At 42.2% G+C, this 13044-nt stretch overlaps 1 pseudogene; it reads left to right on the top strand.

The window, feature by feature from the left end:
- Nucleotides 1-1777: 1777 nt before the first annotated feature.
- LOC109436220 (deleted in azoospermia-like pseudogene) overlaps nt 1778-13044 on the top strand; it is a 33882-nt pseudogene continuing 22615 nt past the window's right edge.

Here is a 13044-nt window from a genome sequence, read left to right as displayed (position 1 = left end):
TACCAAGCCCCAGAAGCTTTCAATCAATGATTAAAAGTTGTTGCTGTGGGCTTCCAGTCAAGATGGTGGAGTAGGTAAATGCTGTGCTTACCTCTTCCCATGACCACAACAAAATTACAATTAAACTATAGAGCAACCATATTGAGAGTCACCTGAAATCTAACTGAAAAGAAGTCCTATAAATAAGGATATACAGAATATTCCACCTCAAGGCTGGTAGGAGGGGCACAGACTCTGAGAGGGTTGGTCCCACACCCACATGTAGTGGTTCAAAATCAGGAGGGATATCTTGCTTGCAGAGGTCCCCGCTGAGGAGCAAGAGGTCCCAGCCCCACACCAGACTTCCCAGCCCAGGGTTCCAGTGCTGAGGAGAGAAATCCCCATAACTCCTGGTTGTAAAAACCAGCAGAGATTGTGGCAAAGTGAGATGGAAGGCTGCTGGAGTCCTAGTGTTTCTCTTAAAGGGCCTGCTCACAGACTTACTTACTGACAAACTCACTGACTCTGAGCCTCAGTGCTGATGAAACAGCTTGAAAGTTGCCAGGGACATATGGGGAGGTACTGAATTGTCTGGCTTCAGGGTAAGGACTGGAGGGGCAGCTTATTCCCAGACAGAAGTGGTAGCAGATGGGCCCTCCCCACAACCAGCCTGCATGCACAGGTGACTACCATAACTGAGTCTCCTAGCTAACATCATTTTCCCTGCCCTGGTGATTCCCTGAGACCCCACCTCACCCAACTTGTGAGCCCACCCAAGCCATTTCCAGTGGCTTTCCCATACAAACAATCTGTCTTGTCTCATACTGCAGACTTTCTGAAAAATCTCTCAAAGGTTCACAAGCCCCAAACAAGCAGCATCTGTCCTCAGCATGCCCTGCAGCTCTTGCTAAGCAGACCCAAGCCCGGCAGTAGCAACAGCCAGCCTCATTTGCAGCTTGGCCTCTCCCAGGCACCTCCAAGGCCAGCACAAGTGGCAACCACCTGCAGATCACTTTGTAGCTCACACCAAGTGGCTCTGGGCAGGATACAGGCAGCACCTGACCCTGGCCTGCACCAAAGCCCCTCCCAAGAGGCCCTAGAACCAACACACCTGGTAGTAAGCTTCAGACTACACTGGAGCATCATCAGCCAACCACTTCTAAGAACAACACACCCAAAGGACAGACTGGGCAGGCCCCAGAGCCCCATTAAAGCAAATCCTGCTCCCTAGGGACAGCCCCTGTACAATTACTCCACTATAGTCACAGCCAGTTTTCACAACCAATCAGCCTAAATGTCAATCCCTCTCACTGATATGCCAACAGCAATCAAGGATCAACTACAATAGGAGGACACACACAACCTACACAAGGGACAAACCTGAAGCTCAGGAGACTGGAGAGACTGTACCACAGGCCCCCACAGGATACCTACTACATAAGGCCACTCTACTAAGACTGGGAGACATAGCAGCCCTATCTAATACATAGAAACAAACACAGAGAAGAAGTCAAAATGGGGAGGCAAAGAAACACGGCCCAAATGAAAGAACAGAACAAAGCTCCAGGAAAAGAACAAAACAAAAACAGAAACAAGTAATCTATCAGATGCAGAGTTCAAAACACTGGTTCTAAGGATGCTCAATGATCTCAGTGAGAACTTCAACAAAGAAATAGGAAACATAAAAATGAAGATAGAAAACATAAAAAAGAACCAGTCAGAAATGAAGAATACAATAACTGAAATGAACAATATATTAGAGGTAATTAACACTAGATTAGATGAAGCAGAGGATTGAATGAGTGATTTGGAAGATAAATCTCCTGAAAATTCTGAGGCTCCAAATCCAACCACCTCCAGAGAGGCCAGCACCCAGTCCTCCACAGATGTGACCAGCCAAGGCTATTTTTCACCTGAACTCAGAATCATGCCAAACACAGTTTTTGTTGGTGGAATTTGGTATTAGGATGGATAGAACCAAAATTAGAAGTTTTTTCCCCCTATATTTGGCTCAGTAAAAGAAGTGAAGATAATCACAGGTCGAACTGGTATGTCCAAAGGCTATGGATTTGTTTCCTCTTATAATGACATGATGTGCAAAAGACAGTAGAATCACAGATAAATTTCCATGGTAAAAAAACTGAAACTGAGCCCTGCAATCAGGAAACAAATTTATGCGCAGCCATGTCATTTTGTTTTTAATCCCCCGTGTGCCCCACAATTTTAGAGTGTCTGGAGCAATCCAAACATTGAAACTTATATGCAGCTTCCAACCATGATGGCTCCTATAACTCAGTCTATTCAGGCATATCCTCCTTATCCAAGTTCACCAGTTCAGGTCATCGCTGGATATCAGCTGCCTGGATAAATTATCAGACGCCACCACAGTGGCTTGCTGGGGAACAAAGGAGCTATGTTATACCTCCAGCATATACAGCTCTTAAGTACCATTGTAATAAAATTGATTCAGAAGCTGAAGTTTTGTCACGTGAATACTCAGTTCCACCCTCTGGAAATGGGCCACAAAACAAATCTGTGGACTGAAGCGTACAGACGGTGGTATCTTATCTGTATAATCCGGAGAACAGACTGAGAAACTCTGTTGTTACTCAAGACGACTACTTCAAGGATAAAAGAGTGCATTATTTTAGAAGTCAGGCAGTACTTAAATCTGTGACCCTCTCTACAAACTTTCTAGTCTCATGGGAAGTTGTTGTTTTTGAATATAAAGGAGAGACTGAAAGTTTTTCACTATTACAGAAATTTAATTTTGAATATTGATAAATCACATTCAGATGATACAAGTTGTATTAAATTGCCTAGTTTTATTTTACAATGAAACTGTTTTTCATTAGATGTTTATTTAGAAACTGGTTCTGTGTCAAATATACAGTTGAAAGTAAAAAGTAATTGAGACTGAAAAGAATAACTTTATCTGTAAGGATTTTTTAAATTGAAATTGACATTTTAACAGTTTAAAAGCAAATGCTGACTTTCAAAAAACTGTATTAGAAAGCCCAGGATTTTGAAAGGTCAGAATTTTGATAGTTGAAATATAAGCCTTTCACTTCTCCAGCAAGTACCCATGAATAGCACAAGGGTGCTGCAGTTACTGGTCATGGCCCAGTAGCAAAGGTCCATTTGAGTAGCAAGGATCTAGACAAGGGAATCTGTTGTTGAGACAGTGGAGAAACAATTTCCATAGAGAGAAATCAAGGAATTGACTGCTTTGGCCTAAAGAAGACTGAGAGACAATTCAGTGACGTTCTTCAAAAGACAGTGTTTCAATTTATTAAAAATTTTTAATGAGGCCAAACCATAGATAAATGGGCCAACTTTGAAGCAGGTATAATTTAGGACAGGCTGCTTTCCTCTTGGCCTAGGTAATGAAATAATAAGAGGGAGCTTGTTCAAAGGATAAAATTTAGGATTTTTCCTTAAAAACTTAGGATTAATCAATCCTATGCCAGTTTAGGATTTCCAGAGAGGTTATCTTTTCTGTGCTATTCTCCTAGCATCTAGAGTCTCTGCTGCATTAAGTGTGAATGTGATACACTGGAGGGAAGGCAGGACAAGGGTAAGTGTGGAGTGAGTTTATAGAAAATGTTGGAGAAGTGATGGAATTATAAGTAACTACTGCGAAGGTGGCAGCCAAAGGAAGCCAGAATCAATAGTTGTGACTTTTCCAGGTCCTCACGGAACCAGACTGGGGTAGAGAGGGGCTGAAGTTCATGTCACAAATGTCATTCACCTCACTTGACTGTCAGCTGAACTTGGCAAAGGGAAAGCAGGAGCTGAAAGTCTCCAAATCCATTTAGCTTGTGATGTGTCCACAAGCAGAACAAACAATTGTGTCCAGGAACCACCCAGAGTTGGGTAAAGATAAGCCCTTTCTAGCCCCCACCTTCACCTAGGTCTCTGTATGCCATTGGGCAAAGCTTTACTAACTAAAAACTCTCTCTAAGAGGAAATCCACTGAGGAAAATGCCTATAACAATATCTTTCACAGTTCTAAGAGAGACGACATGAATGGTAAAATTTTCCAGGCTCTGGAATCAGAGACTGGGTTTAAATGCAAACTCAGTATTTGGTAGTTGTGGGTCCTTGGGAAAGTTACTTTAACTCTCTGTGTTTTATTTTCTTCATCAACCAGCTATATTTCTTCTCTCCCACTTAGCCAGGATATGGGCAAAGGCCAGAGACAGCATTTTGCTCATTTTTGAGCTCCAGTGGCATATATTTGATAAACTTAAGGTGTCTAACTGTCCATTTTAAGATTTAAGTTGGGAGCTCCAGACAATATGGGTCACTGGGACACTGGAGAGGGAGCAAATAATGTCTGTGTGCTTCTGGCAGTCGTGCTGGAAAGGCTTTGCAGAAGAGAGGTCATTCAGCCAAAGATGGCATACTCATACATTTTAGAGGAGGTGACAACTGCAGGGATTCAAATGACGTCATCAGGCTTCAGTCCCCTTCTCTTCACTCCTGGGCCCAGCTTGTCTCAGCATTGGCTCCATCTCCAGGTAAACTCCCCTCATTGTGACTAGATGGAGCCTTCAGGCAACTCTAGCTGAGTTTCCTTTCTTAATAATTCTATCAAAAGTCTTGGAATTGAGCCCTTTTGGGCTCTGCTGGTTTGTGAACCAGTACCTCTGGCCAGGGTCTGATCTTACTGGCCAGGCCAATGTCACATGCTCAGCCTAGAAACTGAATGGGGGTTGGGCCAACTCTACCTACTCTACATGGGCTGAGGTTGGGCGAAGGTTAGTGCCCCCAAGGAAATGAGGGTGTTGGTACCAGAAGCAACAGGCATATACTTTGCAGGTCGGAAGAGCTACAGACCCTCAGAGCATCCACCTCTGTGCCCTTGACTCCCTGACTCTTTCACATCCCCAGTCTCTTTACCACAGGAGATGGCTGCAGGTTGACGCCATGTACCTCATACCTTTCCACTGCCCCTCTGATTCCTAAGCTCAGCTCATAGTATTTAGCAAGGGACATGGAAATCTTTCAGGAACGACCTGAAAGAGTAAGTGATTCCACATATGGAACAGCTCAGCCCCTATTTAGCTTAACTTGAGTGTTTATAGCCAACATCTACTACATTGTTCAAAGAGAAAATACGTTGTGAGTTCCACACAACTGTTCTATAAATGAGATTTTAGAAGATAAATATTCAGAAGCTAGGGATGCTCTGTTTCCGTCTGGACCAATACCCCATTGTCAATCTTCCCACTTTTGGTAAGATAAAAGCAGCTGGCCAGAAAAATCCATGAGACTCAACCTTGGCTTTGGTAGTTTAAATATTTTCATACTCGGACCACTTTTTCCAATTTTGTGACTCTTCACTCTCACCTCACTTTAAACTGTTCCTTCTTCCAACACCAACACCGCAGGCTTCTCTTCCCACTCACTCCTGCCAAATGAGGCAGTACCCCTGCTAGGAAGAAATAGTAAGGCTTACCTTTACCTTTAAGAGATGAGAGCCTCTGCTTTTCTAACAACCCTACCCCCCCCCACTTCCCCCATTAAAATTGTTGCCAGGTGGATAGTAAAAGCAGGAGTGACAAAAAGAATTGAGAAGCAGGTATTCACATGAAAAGGCAGCCAACAGGTAAATCACCTGAGACGAGGTAGGACTTCTCAGAAAGCAGCAGTTGGGGCAATACTAAGGACAGAAAAGGTTCTCTAAGTCAAAGCCAGAGGAACCAACTTCAGTGTGAAGAGGGAGAAATGCAATTTATTAGAGGGATATGGGTGCCCATATAATAGGAATAAAATCTGATCAGACATGTCTCAGAAAGGACAGGAACTAAAATGGTTTTGAGACTGTTGAGGGTGAAGAAGGAACCATTTTCCATCTTTGTAAGATTTATTCAAGCTTCAAATTTCCAGGAGCCTTGTTGACCCACCCCTAAGAGCCCACTAGTACTAGATGCAATGGAGGGAAGCTGGTTCCCCAAAGGTAAGCTGAAGGGCTGGTAACAATAGGCAGGAAAAAAACAGTGATCCTCCATTGCAGAGTTTATAACACTGTATTTGTGATTTTCCCATTTAGACTTTGGGCTTACCTTTCTGTGCTGTTTCTCTCTTCCTCAGTGACAACTGCAGAGATAAATATACTGAGTAATTCATTCAATAACAACATTCCACAAGCATTTTACTGAGTACCTATATCCAGTCCTCTGATGGTTACTGCACACACAAAGGAACAAATAAAACATCATGATGCCCACCAAGGTTTAGAAAGGGAAGGTGGGTGTGAAACTCATCAAGATCAATGCAGTATTGCTGGTGCTGTGGCAGAGCTACGTACAGGGAGAATGGGAGTCAGAGGAGGGATGGCCAGGTAATAGAGGCTTGAGAAAAGCATCCTCCAGGAGGTGACCCTGAGTTGACCCTGGAAAGGTGAGGTAGTGGTGGTTCAGAAGAGAGAGACACTTAGGTTGAGTGGCTTGCTGGGTGGCATTCTAAACAGACATGGAATAGTCAGAGCAGGAGCAAAGGTCCAAAGGCACCAAACATTCTGGGCTGTTGAAGTAGAGTAAGTTCTTGAAAGCTAATGATCAAGTTGTGTGTGGTGAGAGATAAAACTAGAGAGAAAATCACAGTCCAGGCCTGCTCACAGGCCTGCCTTTGGTGAGGAAGAGGGAGACACCTAGGATAACCCCCTGGATATGGCTTGGTAAAGTGTGGATCATGACACCATTCTAAAACCAGGATCTTCGTCAAAGAAGAGGAATAGGTTTGGGAGAGAAAAAGGTAACTTCAGTGTCAGGTATTAGATCTTGGAGGTCTGTGGGGTGCCCAAGAAGAGCTCTCCAGTAGGCCATTGAGTTTTAGCATCCCAGAGCTGAGAGTCATTAGCTTGTGGGAGATAGGTGTGAGGAGTGTGGGAAGTGAGACATGAAGATGGATGGCCTTAGGCCTAAGTGTTTAGGAACAGAGAAGAGAAGCCAGAGAGAAGCCTGAGAAGGAACTGTTAGGGAGGCAGGAAGATAACCTAGAGAGTATTGTCTGAGAAGCCAGCAGAGAATGATATTTTAAGAGGGTGAAGTGCTGAACAATGCCAGATGCCTCAGACAGACCCTCCACAATGAGTCTTGAAAAAAGTCCATTAGATTTGACATTTATGAGGTCTGAATGAGGTTGACTGAAGCTAGAGAGTTTTCAGTAAACTCGTATGGCCAGAGGCCAGATTGGGGTGAGTCAAAGATGAGCCGTACATTAAGCAGAGGGAGCCGTGACTATAGGAAGCTGACTCCTGACACACTTCTCCATGCCTGTGACCCTGTGCTTCTGGCACCAAGATGACCTGGAGCTCTAAGTAGGATTGATTATGAAGTTATTCATTAATTCATTCATTCATCCATTTGTTTATCAAACATTTATGGAGTGTCTAGTACATGTCAGGTACTGTGCTAGGCACGCAGACCCAAAAGATGAGACCCAGTGTCTGCTCTAGAGATACTCAGGATTTAACTGGGGGAACACACAGATCAGATGTTGCCACGTGCTGTAGTCTGTGTTATAACTGAGTAATGAAGGATGAGGGAAGTCAAGGCAGAGGGAAGTGACAATTGAGTTGGGTATTTAGAATCTCATATAGAAAACGGCCAGACAAGAAACCCCTTGAAGCAGGGAAGTGAAATGATTAGATTTTTGTTGTTGTTTTATGCATAAAAGTGATGAATTTTCACAAAATCAATGCTCTCACATAACCAGCACTCAGATTAAGAAACAGGACATGAAGAGCCCCCAGAGTCCCTCATATCTCCTTTCAGCCACTACCCCGGCATTATCATGACTTGTCTGCTCCAACTCCTTTTGGTGTTTTCACATAAAAAAGTTACCCATTTGTGTGCTTGCCATTACATCTGTGAGATTCCTCTGTATTGCTGCATAAAGTAGAATATGGTCAGTCTCCAAATTGTCTTTTAGGAAAATAGATGTGAATGAGTGGGTTATGAAACTCAGTTCCTTTCTTTGCTCTACAGTCAGGTACATATAATTAACCAATAACCTTTGCTTCTTACCCCTCACCAAAACGAAACAGATGGGGCTGGTTTACCCCACTTCCATACCTCTCTTCTGAAGACTCCTTGTGCATTTCTCAGATTGTTTACAGTGTTCAGTTAAGTGCAAATTCTCTTGTATGTCCATATGTGTGTACATGTGTGTATGCATGTGTGTTGGCAGGGAGGGAGGGAAAGGGAACTCTGTAGTGTTTGTTCCAGTGCCTCATTTGAGGGAGGTGGCAGATAAGGTTGACAGACTGTCCCAGAAAGAGAGAGACCAGCTTGCAGGGTACAAATGTGATGGTCAGAGTGGGAAGTGGAGCAGTGGATGGAGTGGCAGGGTGTGAATGAAGGAACCAGAGCTTAGGCTGTTCCAGTAATGAAGAGACCACCCTCAGAGGAAATCTAAGTCATTACTGTCATTCTAACTGCTACCTTCCCAAATGCTTAGGAAGCTTGCAAATCCCTAAGCAATCCATTCTCCATTTCTGTTGGAAGAAAAATGAGAAATCATGCACTGGGAGGAATAAGTAATTCCCACCTGTCTGCTTAAAAATACATCAAGACCCTGCAGAGAATATGCTTTCAAACCAAGGCTTTCAGATACCAAGCAGTTGGGCAGTGTCTGCTGCCCACGTCCACGCTGCCTGACAGGTCCCCATACAATTCCTGAAGGAAGGGGTTATAGTATTAATAAAACCTACCCTCGGAGTCTCTCTTGTCTGGGTTTGGTCCTAGGAGCCCTTCATTCTTTTCTTCAGAGGTTAATAAGCTTGAATTTTGAAGGGCAGCTCTAGATGTAAAGAGAGCTGGCTCTTGTCCTTCTCCACCTAGAATGGGGATTTGTTCTTTCTTAAATTGACAATAGAAATGATTTAAAAGGAACCTGGTGTAGGTCTGAGCACCTTGTCGGCAGTGGTCAGCTGGGAAGTCTGGAAGGACAGTGACTCCTTACCTCTAAAATGTACATTAACTTTCTCTGTGTGGGCATCCAATCTACTGCTTTTTCATACCTCTCTTTCCATCCATCTGTGAAAGTCTGATTATCTTATATATTGGCAAGGTGGCCTGCGGCTTAGAAATAACATCCTCTAGAAGCCTTAAATTATTGATTGGGAGCCAAGAACCCGAGAAGTAGAAGGGTCTGTCCAAGAACTTCTAGCTATATAGGGGCAGAATTGGGACTAGAGAGTTTCAAAAGTCATTGTCTCTTTCCTCACAAACTGAAGTTTGTCTTTTCTGTTTACTTCTCAGCAGCCTCTTGGTGAGAATTCTCTGATAATCCCATGTCATCTTTCTGTGATCTAGGTCATTATTTTCTTCTAGTCTCCATGAATATTTTCCCAATCACATCAAGACTTATTCTCAAGAAAAATATGGTATAATACCCACATGAGGCTATTACTGGCTGTTGCTGGGCAACGTGGCATCCCAGTCCCAAGAGAATTTGCATTTCAAGGGGGGTAGAGGCGTGCACACATCTCAAATAGTCATTCCTGCAATTTATAGTGTTATGACTTCTTGCCTTCTCAGCACACGGTACATTGAACTTCTCCATCCTTGCTTAATCAGATGTGGCCACAAGATGCTCTTCGGCCAATGAAACGAAGTAGAAGTGACATGTCTTTTTTGATGGAAGCTTTAAAAACCAGTGTACAATTTTTTACATTCTTTTGTCCTCCCTTAGCAATTGAAAGTATTTGTCAAGGTGGGTCTACTGACTCACGTTAGATCTACAAGAGAGTGAGAAATAAATTTTGTTGGATTAAGCCTCTGATATTTTGGGGATGTTTGCTACTGCAGCATAACCTAGCATACACATTCTGGTAAATACGCGGTTGAACTTCAGGTATTGAAAATTGCATGCCCAATAGCACTGGATGATTAGAGGATATGGATGATGTCACTGTACCCAAGACTTGTTCTGTAACTACCGTGCACCAAGCCACGGTTTGGGCAAGTAGAGTACAGTCAGCAACTCAGCTGTACCTACTGGGGGCACTGACTGACTTAAAGGTGGAAGAAGTTTCAGAAAGTGAGCCCAGGTCACCAAATGACTGCTGCCTTCCTCTGCAGGGCCAGACACCGGCAAGTGTGTGTGTGGCCAGGTAAAGACTGTTTGTTGGTAAGGCCCAGGAGATGATTACAGTATGGTCTATAGGTCCAGGCTATAGACATTGTTGGATTGTAGTTGGCATTCCTTTGTCCTCATTTGTTGTTATCCCTGTGAAAAATCGATATATTTATTTCTACTAAAAATAAAACACAAATCTTTGTGAGCATCATTACAGCGGGAAGCCAAATCCATTCCCGTATATTCTTAAATGGAGCTCCAAAGTTATCCGTTGTATTTTTAATTCCACAAAGTTTTATTCATGTGCCATTAGAGATGGTCTCTCCCTTGGCAGTCACAGTCTAGCAGAGAAGATGGCACATTAAAAAGTAACTAGAACAAAGTATGAGTACTGTATATAGTATGTTCATTCAATAAACATTTATTGCAAATGCTCAGGCCCTATGTATTAGAAGTTATAGAAAGTGTAGATATATGACTAGAATGTGTTAGAAATATTTAGGAACAAGTGTCTCATTTTGGAGGAAGGGAGGTGTTCTGGATACGATTGCTTCATAACAAGCCACTCTAAAACCTAGTGGCTTAACATAGCCATTATATTAAATTCATAGATTCTGTGAGCTTCCAGGCAAGGCACAGTGGGAATGGTTTATCTCTTCTTCTCAATGTCTGAAAGACACTAAGGCTGTAGGTGACCTCATGGCTGGAGACTGAAGTCATCAGGGGCTCCTTCACTCACATGTCTGGCGCCTGGGCTGGGCTGACTCAAAGACTGTCCCCAGCTGGGACTGACAACCTTCATGTGACCTTTCAATGTGGCTTTAGCTTCTCACAGTAGGGGTGTCAAGAGAGTGAGTGTTCCAAGAGAAGCAGGAGTAAGGTTTTTGTGTCCTAGCCACAGAAGTCTTGTAGTGTCACTTCCTGTGCATTCTATTGGTTATAAGTGAGTCACTAATGCCAACCCAGATTCAGGGGGTGGGACATAGATGTCACCTCTCAATGAGGGGACTAGCCAAGCATTTGTAGACATGTTTTAAAACAGGAGATACAGAGCTTGCTATTTGTCTAGTTAGGTTCTATTTTTACCTTCTTTGTAACAGAACCTCGATGTTGTTAGATAGTTAACTCAGTTGTTTTCTTTTTTTTAATCTACGTTTTCCAGCCTCCCTTGAAGATGGCAATGTCCGATATAGGTAAGTATAGGCCATTGGATAAGAGCTCTTGGAAAGTTCCTTAAAGGTATAGTTTTCTGAAAAGTATCCCTGTTCCCTGTTCTCTTCTTTTCTTCTTTCTGTCTGGAATGACACAATTAGATCTCCAGTAGCCATCTTGAGATCGTGAAGCAATCTTAGGAGAGAAGAGGATAGAAAAATGAAAGAAGACTGGGCCCTGGGAGACATTGTGCCTCCATGGCGCTAGCCCTGGCTTCCACATTTAAATTTCATGTTATGGGAGAGGAAACCAAACCTCTTCTTTGGTAACCTCTGTCACCAAAATTAATCCCTAGCTGACAGAGAGGATCAGAATTATGGAAAAGAGGAAATCTCATTTATTTTTGTTAAGTCATAATTTTATAAGCATTTGCTAAACTGAGTAGAAAGAATGGAATTTCAACAAAGTTAAAAGATGTAGGGTACGGGCAGCCAGTTAGCTCAGCTGGTCAGAGCGCGGTGCTCTTAACAACCAGGTTGCCAGTTTGATCCCCACATGGGCCACTGTGAGCTGCACCCTCCACAACTAGATTGAAACAACTACTTGACTTGGAGCTGATGGGTCCTGGAAAAACACACTTAAATAAATAAATAAATACCTAGGGTAGGTAGCAAATGGATATTTCACAATAAATTGTAATTAATTTCCCCGTATCCTGTGTCCCAGTGAATGAAGAGGCACAGAGAAACTCTAAGTAACTGTGTAAATGGTCAAGAATTACTCATTTTAGCTGTTTTTGGAAATGTTTACACATCAGTCAATGAGGAGGTATCACAATTCCATGACTATGTCAGTGATGCTATTCTTGACTTTGTCTGAGAACAGCACATTGGGATATGGTCACCCAAGTGCCGGGAAATGAAACAATATACATTGTAAGGGATCAAATTGTCTGAAACAACTTACTTTCAGAGGGTCCAAGAAGAATGTGCAGTTTCTTAAAGCAAATAGGAGATTATTTTTATTTCCTGGGTATACGGTCCAAAGGAAAAATAAAAAATAATAATTAATAATAATAATAATAATAAAGATAAGCCAAACTCTGTACATTTAATTTCTGAACATATCCCACTGTCACCTTCCGCTGCTTTTCTGAGAGTAAATAGAGTGTGGTGGTAAACAGCACAGGCTCCCAAGTGTAGGCTCTGAATATCTGTGTGATCTTGAATTAGTAACTTAGTCCCTCTGTGCCTCAATTTCTTCAATAGAAAATGGCAATAAGAAAAATGGTGATAATTTATGCCTTCTTCAGAGAGTCATCATAAAGTTTAAAAGTGATCAGCCTTGAAAAGTGCTTAGAAGAGTGTTTGAAACATAAGAAGAATTCAATTAGTGTCAGTTATTGCAAATGCAAATTTTCAAAATACGTCTGTATCATTTAGAACATTATAGCTCCTTTGTGAGCATGCATCTTGCCATTTTCATGTGGTCCTAGTATAATGTACACATCATCAGTGCTCAGTAAATACCTGCTGGTTAAGTTGGTTGAGTAAAACCCATAAGTCAACAAGTTAGTTGACTTATACATAAAATTGGAAAGGATCAGAGCTGGGGAGAAATTTGATTTTTTAAGATTTTACATCACATATTCATGATTCAGAAATTCATTTTGATTCATTCATGATTTATTTTATTCTTCAAAATTTTTAAAAAATAAATTTTCATTTAAAAGTCTATTAGGGAATTAGAGAAGTAAACAAATCCACTTTCCCTCAAGTTATTTGATGCTGGGATATTTGTCTAGGAAAACCTTTTATTGTA

The sequence above is a fragment of the Rhinolophus sinicus genome, chromosome 13 (assembly GCF_057876585.1).
Source record: "Rhinolophus sinicus isolate RSI-liver-muscle chromosome 13, RSI-T2T, whole genome shotgun sequence".
Classification (NCBI taxonomy): Eukaryota; Metazoa; Chordata; class Mammalia; order Chiroptera; family Rhinolophidae; genus Rhinolophus; species Rhinolophus sinicus.
The sequence above is the reverse complement of the archived record's forward strand: the minus strand, read 5'-3'. Positions and strand labels throughout refer to the sequence as shown.